This window comes from Lithobates pipiens, unplaced genomic scaffold (assembly GCF_037356315.1).
Source record: "Lithobates pipiens isolate NorthernLeopardFrog02 unplaced genomic scaffold, aLitPip1_a1.2 Scaffold_16, whole genome shotgun sequence".
In the NCBI taxonomy this organism is placed as follows: Eukaryota; Metazoa; Chordata; class Amphibia; order Anura; family Ranidae; genus Lithobates; species Lithobates pipiens.
The window spans coordinates 318027139-318041170 of NW_027507748.1; the positions used below are offsets into that span (position 1 = coordinate 318027139).

Below are 14032 nucleotides of genomic sequence, written 5' to 3' on the forward strand. Positions count from 1 at the left end.
CGGACTTTGGACATGCCTGCTCTAGAATAACAAGACTCACAGAGAGATTTTTTTTTTTTTACTTTATCTCTTTATTGATTTATTTTCAATTTAAACAAAACAAACATTGTTCAGATATGTTCATATAAGAAGAGCAAAAACATTACTAAAAAGACCATAGATCCCTTTTCACACCTTTCTATTCTCGACATTCACCCCTCCTTCCCACTCACACAAGCATTCTCATTTCACTGATTACATGGCTAGTGACCCTTCCACTTTTACATATAAATACCTTTATTCATTTTCTCGCACCATAATTTCCAAGTCTTGTCAAATTTTTTAATACCTCCCTGTCTTATATATGCTACTCTTTCCTTAAGGATTACCCCATTCATATTCTGTACCCACTCCCTACTAGAAGGGGGTGTAGAGGACTGCCATTTATGGGCTATAAGTTTCCTGGCTTGAAAAAGGCAACTTAATATTGCTAATTTGGTGTCTCTAGGCTTACTACTCTCGTCTATCCACCCCAATACACACCCCAAGGGTTCCATATCTACTGCCATCTCAAATACCTGAGCTATTATTTCCACTACCTCCTTCCAGTAGCGGTATAACTTGGGGCATCTCCAGAACATATGTATCATATCCCCCTCTATCCTTCCACATCTTGGGCAAGAAGCATCTTGCCTTCAACCAAACAAAAAGAGTTTTTTCGGAGTATAGTATACTCTACACAATAAAAATAGGTGGGACATCTTTTGGGATGAGGAGAGGGACACCCAAGGTGCCAGCTCAAGGATCCTCTCCCATTGGGTTTCCGAAATACCTCCCACATCTGTTTCCCATTTCTTTCTATACGATTGCTCCTGTTTTTCGTACCCGGGTCTTCTTGTGTAGACTTGCGTAGGTTTTAGATATTAAACCTTTCACTGATTTAACCCGCAATATTTCCTGGATTACCGTTATCTCACACCATTCTATTGCCTTCCCCCCGAATTGTTTATCCATTGCATGTCTAACCTGCAGGTATCTAAAAAAAGACTTATTCGGAATTGCGAACTGTTCCCTTAATTCCTGGAAAGATTTCAGATTACCATTCTGGTAGATCTGGTAGATAAACTTTTTACCTCATCTTTCCCATTCCTTAATTTGGCCTATTTTTTTATCTCACCCAACTTACTATTAGCCCACAGGGGGGAGTATTCAGTAAACCCCCTATATCCCAGTATTCCTTTGGCTGTTTCCCACACCTTCATCATCAAGCCTAGTGTAGGAATACCCCGCATAGAGATCCCTGACTCCAGGGCCTCCACCAACGGCCTATGGAAAAAGTGTTCTAGGGGTGTCTTCTTTTCTCGTCCAATGCCCTCCATGTCCCCTCCACCCAAGTGTTGTAGCTGAGCTGACAGGAAATAGCTAAATGGGTGAGGGAGTGCAACTCCCCCTTCGTTATTTGGAGATTGCAACGTCTTTAGGCTGATACGTGCTTGACCCCCCTTCCAGATCAATTCCCTAAATATAGAGTCGATCTTGTAGAACCATTTCTTATAGATCCATATTGGAGAGTCATGTAGCATATACAAAAGTTGCGGTAAGAATATCATTTTAATTAAGTTACATCGGCCTGCTGCCGATAAAGGAATTTAATTTTTAATTTTGTCCTTAAACTTAGTTAACAGTGGGACTAGGTTATTTACTATGTACTGTTTAGGGTTAGTAATATAGATACCCAGGTATTTCATTTGACTCACTATTTGTAGGCACGCTTCTTCTTGGGGTAAAGGGGTGTCCAGAGGATCAATTAGCAGTAGACAAGATTTTCCCCAATTTATCTTTAATCCAGAAAGGTGTCCAAAGTTTTTAATTCTACACATTGCTTCCTTTAGTGAATTCTGTACATCTCCAAGAAGCAAAAGAATATCATCTGCAAAAAGTATTATTTTTTCTTCCTCCGCCCCTCTCCTATATCCTTTTATCTCTGCATTTGATCTAAGGCATGTGGCCAGGGGCTCGATCGCTAGGGCAAAAAGGAGGGGGGACAGAGGACACCCCTGTCTTGTCCCCCTCTTCAGTCGAATCCCTGCAGAGCTATCGTTTTTTATTCTTACCCTTGCTTCTGGCGAGTTATACAACATTTTCACCCATTTTACAAAAAACGGTCCTACCTTAAATTCTTCCAAAACTCTCCACAAGTAACCCTATTCTAGAGTATCAAAGGCCTTGGCGGCATCCAAAGAGAGGATAGCTCTCTGTCCATCATCCTCAACAGGTATTTGCAGATTTAAATAAACCTGTCATATTTATACTCGTAGACCTGCCGGGTATAAAACCCGCTTGGTCGGGAAGAATGAGTTTCTCTATCACTCCATTTAGTCTAGCCACCAAGACCTTTTGCCAAGATCTTTACATCTAGATTCAATAAAGAGATGGGTCTATACGAAGAGGGATTGAGAGGATCCTTATTTTCTTTCGGTATCACTATTATGGTGGATTCCATCATAGAGGGGGGAAGCTCCCCCTTTGTTACCGACCAATTAAACACTTTCAATAATTCTGGAATTTCCACCGGAAGACCGCCAGGGCCTGGAGATTTTTGTCCCGCTATTTCCTGCACAGTGCGCTGGATCTCTTCCAGCGTTATAGGGCCATCAAGTGAAGCCCTATCTTCCTTGGAGAGGCGAGGGATTGTGAGTGCCCTAAAAAAAAGTTCCATTCCCTCCCCTTCCTCACCCTGGTCGGAGTGATATAAATCCTCATAATAAGCTCTAAACCTCTCAACGTATCTGTAGATATCCTACCCTCTGCTGTGCTGATCCTTGGAACCATAGATGATGGTGAGTTTGTTCTCACTAAATGTGCCAGCATCCGTCCTATACGTTCACCTTCCCCAAACGCTATTTGCTTCTGAAAGATGTATTTATTTTCAGCTTTTCCTAACATTATAAGACGGTATTCCTGTTGCGCCTTCCACCATAATCCCAAATTATCGGGTGTTGAGTCCTTGATATACTGATCTTCTAAATATGTCGCTCTTAATGGGGCTTGTTCTTCCCTTTCCCTTGATTGTTTTTTAATTTTAGAGATCTTCTGTATCAAAATCACAGAGAGATTTACCCTCTGGAACGTGAGCTTTACAACCCCAGCAGGCTTTCTCTGAGTGTCTGGAATGGTGGGTTGAATCTTTACGGTGTCTGGAGGGTGATCTAGGGAACGTCTAGAACTTGACGTAGAATGACGATGTTGTAACCTAGACTGGTCAGTATGTTTGCGTGCCGACAATTGACGTTCAGACCTAGAAGGGCTAAATAGAGAAGAAAAAACGACAGCAAGAGAAACAAAAGTAGTTACCCAAAATAAAACCAGCAGAAGGAAATAATATTCCTACCTGCAGCGTAAGGGTTGGCCACCGGGAGGCGATGATACGTCCATAATGAAAAGTCTTATGCTGGAGAGATTTGGAAACACCATAAGCATCCAAAGGGAATCAATAGTAAGGTTTACTGGCGAACAGAACATACCTCCAAGCAAGACACATAGTACACCGGGAAGCCGCCGTTCTCCCGCAGAACAATCCCAACCATAGCTGTATCTGACAGCTGAATGTTAGCGCCGATAGTGACGTCACCACGCCCCCGGCGTCGGCCAGCAGAGTTCGCGCACATGTGCGACCGCCGCCATCCCCCAAAAACTGCGCACGTTCGAACCAAGCCTCGATCCGAACGAGGCCCGCGCCTGCGCAGAACGAACGGAAGAGGCGGCGGACTGGAACGCAGATGCGCTCCAGCCGCCATACATACTGGAAAATGGCAAAGTTAAGGACAAACAACACACAAAAACAGACTGCCAAAATTAGAAATAATTAAACCAATACGATACCGCCACGGCACGATCCCGATCTATCCTGACTGGGGGTACTTCACCCACTGCAAAAACGGGACATCAAAACAGAGGCCTCCTGCTAATAGCAAAGGATGTATGGCCAAATTGCCGCTTGCCTGCCAATGGCAGGTTAGTAAGCTCTTCATGGCATCGCATATGTCGCCCGCCTCCACCCGGCTAATAGCTGGGACTGCTGGAATCCATAACGACCATCAGAATCTTCGTGCAAACAGAACTGGACCGGAACTACTCTTCATAAGGTAAGCAAACACCTTGGTCCTAGGAGGACAAAAAAGGAACACAGTCTCTGTACAGAAGCAAAGATTTATGAGAGTGGGGTCCAATGAGGTATGAGAGGCGGGATTAACCCATACGTAGGCTGCCATGGAGTCTGTCAGGAAATATATGTATAGTTTATACTGTAAAAATAAAATTGTTTTGTTGCGCTAAAGTGTTCGGGTTTGACTTGAAGAAAAGGTGGCAACCCTAGTGCTGTTCCTTTCCCAGCAGGTGGAGCCATTGGATACCCAGGTAATAACAAAGGTATACTGTTATTATATTGCATATTGTGGGGTTATCTTTCACTATTAGCTTCACACCAACATTGCACCACAGCTGTGTCAAGGGGACTGAGCCAATTCAGTGGGGGTTTAATAGCAGAGTACAGGCCCAACCAAACTCAGCCGCCCCTTCGGGAGTAAGTGCTACACAGGGTTCCCTTTAAGAGCCACCAGAAGGCGTGCTATCGTGTGAATGAGGGTCAGGCACTGGGATTTGTGTGTGTAAACATACATATCCCTGTGCTGTCTGGGAGAGGAGACATATCATTGTTCTGCTAAGTAGGAACAATGATATGTCCCCTCTCCCAGTAAGTCCTATTCCCATACAGTTAGAACACAGATTTAACCCCTTGATCGCCCCCCTAGTGTTAACCCTTTCCCTGTCAGTGATATTTGCACAGTAATTAGTGCATATTTATAGCAGTAATTGCTGTATAAATGTCAATGGTCCCAAAAATGTGTCAAAAGCGTCCGATCTGTCCGTCACAATGTCGCAGTACTGCTAAAAATCGCAGATCACTGCCATTACTAGTAACAAAAATTAATAAATAATTAAAATGCCACAAATCTTTCCAATAGTTTGTAGACGCTATACCTTTTGCACGAACCAATCAATATACACTTATTGTGTTTTTTTTTTACCAAAAATATGTAGAAGAATATTAATATTGGCCTAAGCTGATGAAAAAAAATGCTTTTTAAAAGCATTTTTGATGATATTTATTATAGCAAAATTGTAAAAAAAAAGTTTAGTTTTTTATCAAAATTGGTTTTTTTTTTGTTTATAGTGTAAAAAATAAAAACCGCAGAGATGATCAAATACCACCAAAAGAAAGCTCTATTTGTGGGAAAAAAGGGTGCAAATTTTGTTTGGGAACAGCGTCGCACGAATGCGCAATTGTCAGTTAAAGTGACGCAGTGGCAAATTGTAAAAAGTGCTCTGGTCAGGAAGGGGGTAAAATCTTCTGGAGCTGAAGTGGTTAATGTAAAGAATTGTTTTGGAAATAATAAAGAATTGCAGACACTCACGTTCAGGTAGAGTAAGGCAGGAAGCTCCTTGTATATGATAATATGAGGGCTGTAGAAGGGACTATAGTGACACATGAATGTTTTTGGATACCTACCCGGGACTGGGCTTTGTACACAGACAGCCCTCGGTATTCCCCTCTAGATGAGGAGATGGGATTTATAAGCAATCAGCATGATATCCGATGTGGACAGGCGATCCAGGTAAACATGTCAGCACTCTTCTCCCTGCGCAGTCCGTCTTCCGCTCAGCCAGCCCGTGCTGAGAAGTATCCAGAACAGAACAGCAAAATCCCTGCTCACATCAATGGTTGCCTTAGTAACTGGAGACGCGTTGCTGCAAATCTAGTTAGGCTGGCTCACGCATGCGCTCTGTAGTTAGTGTGTCATTTGTATACTTTTCCCCTTTATAATTTTTTTCTACTTAGTGAACTTTTTAGCTTTGTAATTAAATTTGCACTCTGTTTTCACCGTCTTTTGTAAATATTCAAAACAATTAACATTAACTCCTCCCTGCTCTTCTCCATCTGCTTTCTATTGGCTTAATTTGCTTGTACCCCTCCCCTCACCACACCCCGTAAACTTTCTCCGCCCGCCTAAAGGTTGAGGACCATTTTCTCAAGCTCCTTGGTGTGCGAGTCCTGCCCCCTCAATGTGGGGCGGTGTGTGTGATTGAATAGTGGGGGGAGGGGAGAGAAGATGGTGGCTGGGGGTACAGGGGAGGTGAGTGACTGAAGGGGCCCTCACCTCTGTATCCTGTCTGAGCTGACAGGATTGGCAGGATCATCAGGCGAAAATAAAGTAAAAATTCCTAAAAAGAGAAAGCTACCCATTGATGCCAGAAAACTAGTGAGCTACTAACTTCCTAACTACAGCTATTATCCTTTATTATTGTTCCCAGTAATCTGAGGGCTTCAGAACCCTTTCTCATCGATTTTATAGAGAAGAGAAGAACAGGAGGTTTCTGTAGTCTTAACACACTTCCTGTCCTTGGGTGACAACACTGCTCCTCTATAAATACAGTACTGTGTTTGAGAGTTGTCACCCCAAAGCTAGACATGCATGGATTGAAATTCAGTTTGTTCAGCCCAGACTGGACAAATTTTGATGCATGAATGGACAGGGAGGTTGTACAGAAGTCGATCTACCAATTGACTTCTGTACAACCCCCCTGTCAGATTTTCTCTATGGATCAGCACTACAGGCTATATCAGGCAGCACTGATCAGTGTATTCTGACGGTGGGAAAGCTCCTCACTGTCAGAATACAATAGCTCGGGGAGGATTCCCCAGTCCACTTCGAGTGTTCAGGGGTGTGCTACGTACAGAGTGCAAAGTTCGGGGTTCAGGGGTGTGCTATGTACAGAGTGCAGAGTTCAGGGGTCTACTACGTGCAGAACTCAGGGGTGTGCTATATACAGAGTGCCGAGTTCACGGGTGTGCTACGTACAGAGTGCCGAGTTCACGGGTGTGCTACGTACAGAGTGCCGAGTTCACGGGTGTGCTACGTACAGAGTGCCGAGTTCACGGGTGTGCTACGTACAGAGTGCCGAGTTCACGGCTGTGCTACGTACAGAGTGCCGAGTTCACGGCTGTGCTACGTACAGAGTGTCGAGTTCACGGCTGTGCTACGTACAGAGTGTCGAGTTCACGGCTGTGCTACGTACAGAGTGTCGAGTTCACGGCTGTGCTACGTACAGAGTGTCGAGTTCACGGCTGTGCTACGTACAGAGTGTCGAGTTCACGGCTGTGCTACTTACAGAGTGCCTAGTTCAAGGGTGTGCTAAGTGCAGAGTTCAGGGGTGTGCTACGCGCAGAGTTTACGGGTGTGCTACGCGCAGAGTTTACGGGTGTGCTACGTATAGAGTGCAGAGTGCACGGGTGTGCTGCGTACAGGGTGCACGGGTGTGCTGCGTACAGGGTGCACGGGTGTGCTGCGTACAGGGTGCACGGGTGTGCTGCGTACAGGGTGCACGGGTGTGCTGCGTACAGGGTGCACGGGTGTGCTGCGTACAGGGTGCACGGGTGTGCTGCGTACAGAGTTCACGGGTGTGCTGCGTACAGAGTTCACGGGTGTGCTGCGTACAGAGTTCACGGGTGTGCTGCGTACAGAGTTCACGGGTGTGCTGCGTACAGAGTTCACGGGTGTGCTGCGTACAGAGTTCACGGGTGTGCTGCGTACAGAGTTCACGGGTGTGCTGCGTACAGAGTTCACGGGTGTGCTGCGTACAGAGTTCACGGGTGTGCTGCGTACAGAGTTCACGGGTGTGCTGCGTACAGAGTTCACGGGTGTGCTGCGTACAGAGTTCACGGGTGTGCTGCGTACAGAGTTCACGGGTGTGCTGCGTACAGAGTTCACGGGTGTGCTGCGTACAGAGTTCACGGGTGTGCTGCGTACAGAGTTCACGGGTGTGCTGAGTACAGAGTTCACGGGTGAGCTGCGTACAGAGTTCACGGGTGAGCTGCGTACAGAGTTCACAGGGGAGCTGCGTACAGAGTTCAGGGGTGTGCTACAGTAGTGTAGGTCTTTAGAATAGCATTAGGGGAAAAAAATTGCCTTTAGTATCACTTTAAGGTGGAGAAGGATGCTGACCCCTGCTATAAAGGAGTTTTACGTGTTCTACTGTGTATTCCTACCGACAGAGCCTGGAAAAGGAGTGGGCATTTGTGAGGTCAGGCACTGATGTTGGACAAGAAGTCCTGGATCGCAGTTTCCGCTCTAATTTACCCCAAATGTGTTCTATCGGGTTGAGGTCAAGTTCCTCCACCCCAAACTCATCCATGTCTTCATGAACCTTGCTTTATGCACTGGTTCAATTTATTTGGTGGAGGGGGGATTATGGTGTGGGGTTGTTTTTCACTGACCTGCCTGACCTGCCTGACCTACATACACTGACCACTGACCTGCCTGACCTACATACACTAACCTGCCTGCCCTACACACACTGACATACATACACTGGCCACTGACCTGCCTGATCTACATACACTGACCACTGACCTGCCCGACCTACATACACTGACCTACATACACTGACCACTGACCTGCCTGACCTACATACACTAACCTGCCTGCCCTACACACACTGACATACATACAGTGGCCACTGACCTGCCTGATCTACATACACTGACCACTGACCTGCCCAACCTACATACACTGACCTACATACATTGACCACTGACCTGCCCACACTGTGTGTCTGACCTATTTGTGCTAGGAGTGGTGATTTTGAGGAATTTGTGTTGGGGGGAGTATTTGTTATAGGAGGGGGGTTTGTGCTAGAAGAGGTGATACGGTAGAGGGGAGTTGTGCTAGGAGGGGATTTTTTTTTTTGGGAGGGTTTGTGCTAGTAGAGATGATTGGGGGGAATTTGTGCTGGGAGGGGGAGGGAGGATGTGTATTCAGAGGGGATTTGGGGATGGTAAAGATCTGTGCTGGGAGGGGGGATTTCCACAGGGGGGTGAATATGTACTGGGAGGAGGGGGGATTTATGTTTAGGGGGAAGCTTGAGGGTAGGGCTCAATTTTTTTGGGGGGGGGGGGGATTTTTGCTGACACATTATGCTCATACATCTTGGGGGGGGGGGGGGCACAGTTTGGCATGGTTACCCTGGGCTCTAGATGACCTTGTCCCAGCACTGCCTACAGATTTATATAGCACAGCTCCACTTAAATTCTTCTTTAATGTGGGACTAAGATGCACAGAAAAAAACACTAAGCAACCCTAAAACATATGTTAAAAATATGTCCTCAATTTCTAACACTACAGTATAAATAAAAAGGTTCCTCACCTCTTTTCATCCCATGTATGTGTAACCTGCTGGGTGAAGAAGATATATGTTTGCTGCTGTATGGTTCTGTTTGCAAGTATGCAAAATCTTCTTATATATAATCTGATTACTGCTGGCTGACTAATGCCGCGTACACACGACCAGACTTTTTGACAGCAAAGGTCCGACGGAATGAATGCGTCAGACAATTCGATTGTGTGTGGGCTCCATCAGACCTTTGCTTGCCAAAAATCCTATGGACTTTAGAAATAGAACGTTTTAAATTTTCCTGCCGGATCTCTGCTGGACCCAGCTCCTAGCGGGAAACATCCCTTGTAATAGAACAAAAGCATGACAAGACCTCAGATATCATATTTACATAAATAAATAAATAAATGTCATCGAAAAAAATTATTAAAAAAAGGCCTTTAAGAGCTGTGGGCGGAAGTGATGTTTTGACGTTGCTCTCCCCCCCATTGATAAAAGTGATCTCATGGCGAATCTGCCGCAGAGACCACAGTGCCGGATCGCAAAAAAATGGCCTGGTCATTAAGGGGGTAAAACCTTCTGGAGCTGAAATGGTTAAACAGTACAGCTGTCATTTAAAAATACAATACAAATACACAACACATTATATCACTTCTGATTTTGTATTCAGTTCTACGAGAATTTTCATAACTTTAGTAAACTTCATTTTCCATATGTGACTAGCATGCAAAGAAAAAGGGATGATCTGTGGTCCGATTTTTGGATTGTGCGTATGGTCCATAAGTGTTCATGCACATAACATGAACACTTATAAGGAGGGGCAAATGGTACAGAATGTAATAACTGTGAGGAATGAGCTAGTGGGGAAAATAAAACAAATGCAGTTTTTAGGTGGAGGGCAGGATTTTTTTTTCTAATGAATTCATGCCTCGGGTCTATGCTGCAGTGTGCAATAACTCAGGATTTTGTTTGAATTAAAGTGGTTGTAAACCCTTCCATATACCCAGTGAAGTGACTATCTTCAGGTGATACAAAGAGATAAAACAAATCCTCCTATATAAGTTGTACCTATTTATCTGCAGTTTTCTTTTCTCTACATCCATGCAAAGTGCTGAGTTTATAATGCTTGTCAGAGCTGTCAGAAAAAAGGGGGCAGAGAGTTAATACTGCACTCTGCAGAACCCAGTGAGGAGATGTGTGAGAGCTGATTGGAGGAAACAGCAACTTCCCCCTTCACACAGCAAACAGGAACAGAGCTGAGGCTGTTAATGTGCTGGAGGTCCCTCTCCTGTCACCATTTGTTCTCTTGGTGTCAGGAAAGCTTGTCATAAGTCATTGTAAGTAGGGTTCTCTGATTAAATTGTATTGTAATTGTACTGCCTGCCCTGATGTTGTAAAGGTCTGCGTAAACTGTCAGCACTATATAAATCCTGTATAATAATAATAATAAATGCTAATAGCAGAGGAATGAAGCTGAAGACATGAATTACCCTTGATGCTACTAATTGAGACAAGTACATACTAGAGATGGGCTCAGGCGTGTTCAGGATCCTAGTCCCAATCCTCCTGCCTGATCCCACCAGGAAGCCGACACTACACACCGATAATCACAAGCAGTGAGACATTTCCCGATCTGTGCAGCTGCGGACCAGGAAATGTCTCACTGCCTGTGATTATCAGTGTGCAGTGTCAGCTTCCTGGCGGAATCGGGCAGGTGGGTTGGGACTAGGATCCTCAACACGCCTGAGCCCATTACTACCAAGTGAACCAAAAAAAGCACAAATGAACACACACACACACAAAAAGAAGTGTGGAATGGTCCCCTCCCGAAGAGCCCCCTCAATTACCCAGCCTGCCTCATTGGAACATGAGTTTCGATACAGGTGAGTTTGAAGCATGCACCATCTAGGGTTGCCACCTGTCCGGGATTCACACAGACAGTCAGGGTTCTGAATCACGTGTCTGAGTTTATGTCCGCCTGAAACCCAGACACATGATTCAAAACCCTGACTGGGTGAATCCAGGAAAGGTGGCAACCCTAGATGGGGCATGCTTCAAACTCACCCGTATCCAAACTCACATTATTCAGACTGAGCTATGGCTCCCCAAGTATTCAAGATAGTCACACACAAAACTGTTGCTGTCGGGGAGTTGCCGGTGGCTGTCTGGGGGCAGGTTGTCATCACTGGGGGGCATGATGTCAGCATGAGCTATTTGGCCACACCCACTGTTCAATATGCGCACTGCATTACTACTCACCTTAGTGCACCAAAAGGCCGTTAAAGTGTTTGGATTTGGCTTGAAGAAAAGGTGGCAAGCCTAGCCATCTTCTACTTATACCAAACCACATGCAAGAAAAAAACTTTTTTGCACATGATGAAAATCAGTGACAACGTGCAACTGCATAAGATATCAGAAGTTTTTTTTTTATGGGCAATAACACATATTGAATGTCCTTTTTTTTATAACAAGCTAATACATGTATATTAAATAAAAAAAATTGTATATTTTTCTATAACAGGTTTTGTGATTTTGTAATACAGATCCACTTCTGCTAATCAATCACCAGCATCACACGGAAGTAGTAGACAGCAGTGCGACGCACCCTTGCGTTCCACGTACCGGAAGTGGTAGAAGACACCGGCCTGTAGTTCCGGGTCTATCTGGAACGCTCGCTGTAGGCATGGAATCTTTGCAGTATTAGCAGCCGAGGAACAAAAGGTAAGTGGAACTATGTGCTTTGTGTAACACGGCGGTTGCTCCGTGGTGCAAGGCGTATGTATGGAGAAAGGTGAATCTGGCGGGCTGGAGCCTCTGCTGTCTATATAACAATGGGGAAGGCAAGGCGTTCCTACCGAGCACAACTTCACACAGAGGACGGTGCTGTGATTGTAGGGATGCTCTGCATACTTGCTATTATCATTTATAATTGAATGGAGCAACCAGCATGCCTGGCTACTGCATGACCCTGCTGTGGCAGCATTGACAATTGGGGTTTATTAAAAAAAGGCACATTTTTAATGTAGGAGGTTTTATAAACACAAGTGTTTGTTTTTTATTTTTTACTTTCATGTCTCTATATGCTTTTTAAAGTGTCTCTGTCACTAGTTAGAGAATCTTGTAAGAAAGACATTCCTGCAAGGAAAAGGGTTAATAAATGGTGCTGCCCGCTCTTTGTTTCCAGGTGGGCCCCTTTGCTTCCACAGCAAACCTCTGTCCTGTATTCATGTAGATCAAATCTGTCACCAGCACATTAACAATGTGCAGAGCTTATTTTATTCTTGTAAGATCATATAGAAAAGCATGTGATATATTCACATAGTAAGAACGGGGGAGGATCAGGTATCCAACACATTCATACATGTCATATGCTTTTTTTTTTTTTTTTTTTTTTCAGCCTTGGTGTCCCTTCATGAGAGTGAATATTGGTGAGATGGGTATTCACCATTTCAAAGCCGGACACTTTCACCCTCTTCCTGCCTACTTTGAATTGTGCGGTCATGCAACAATGTACCCATATGACATTTTTATCTTTTTCTTCACACAAATAGAGCTTTCTTTTGGTGGTATTTAATTACCACTGTTTTTTTTTTTTTCTTTTTTTTTCTTCTAAAGAGTCTGAAGAAAACATTTTTTTTTCTTACGCTGGCCATACATTATGCAATTTTCTTATTAAATTTACTTTAGATTTATTTTCAACTATGTAGTACAAGAGCCTGCCTACATTACCGTATATACTCGAGTATAGGCCGACCCGAATATAAGCCGAGGCCCCCAATTTACCACAAAAAACTGGGAAACTTATTGACTCGTGTATAAGCCGAGGGTGAGACATGCCTGTCCATCCCTGTGTGTCCGTCCATCCCTGTGTCTCCGTCCATCCCTGTGTGTGCAGCCTTGTGTGTCCAGCCTACCTGTGTCCCGAGCCTGCGTCCCGAGCCTGCGTCCCGCCTGCGTCCCGAGCCTGTGTGCTTCTGCCATGCCAGGATCGCCGCTCTTCTCGTCTGACAGACGGCGTCTGCGCCTCGGCGGCCATTCCACTGTTCAAAAGCCGCGCCTCCGTCTGTGATAGGCGGAACACTCAATTTCCCAGCAGTCTGTGTTCCGCCTATCACAGACATCCTCTCATCCTCGTCCGTAGTATGAGGATGAGCGGATGTCCGTGATAGGCGGACCACTGACTGCTGGGAAATTGAGTGACAGGGAGGCGCGGCTTTTGAATAGTAGAATGGCCGCCGTCTGTCTGCTCGACACGCTGATCGGGCAGGCAGACGGCGATGACTCGAGTATAAGCCGAGGGGGGCACTTTCAGCCTCAAAAAAGAGGCTGAAAATCTCGGCTTATACTCGAGTATATACGGTATATACAAATTGAAAGTGTTTAGGTTTGACCTCATATTATATGGTTATTAAGGGTGCGCATCTTCACTGACCTCGCAATTCGATTACGATTATCCTTTCCACGATTCGATCAGATTCCGCAATGCATCACGATTACTGGGCTTGGTTTTCATCCAAAAAATCCAAGCAGTCAGAGGAACTCAATTTTTTTTAAATCTGTTCTAAAAAAAAAAAAAAACACTCCCTGCAACGTAGCAAACTGTAAATTACAGCAAACAACTTAAAGTGGAGCTCCAGACTGCCTCCAAAATACTACAAGAGAGGGTCAGAGACTGCAGACATGATAGTTGTGACGTGAATCAATCACTAAGACATGAACCATAATTAATGAAATGGCATTGTCGCTTGTTAGGTCCACCATCAAGTTTATTTTAAAGTAACTTGTGCATACAGTAACTAATGATTTGCTACAGGAGCCAGAG

General features: G+C 44.8%; 1 protein-coding gene across 1 annotated transcript in view; it reads left to right on the forward strand.

Moving 5' to 3' along the window:
* Positions 1-11837: 11837 nt before the first annotated feature.
* GPR161 (G protein-coupled receptor 161) overlaps positions 11838-14032 on the forward strand; it is a 42361-nt gene continuing 40166 nt past the window's right edge. Inside the window, exon 1 of the mRNA XM_077481671.1 lies at positions 11838-11931. The gene's annotated coding sequence lies outside the window, so the exon portion shown is untranslated. The remainder of the gene's footprint in view (positions 11932-14032) is intronic.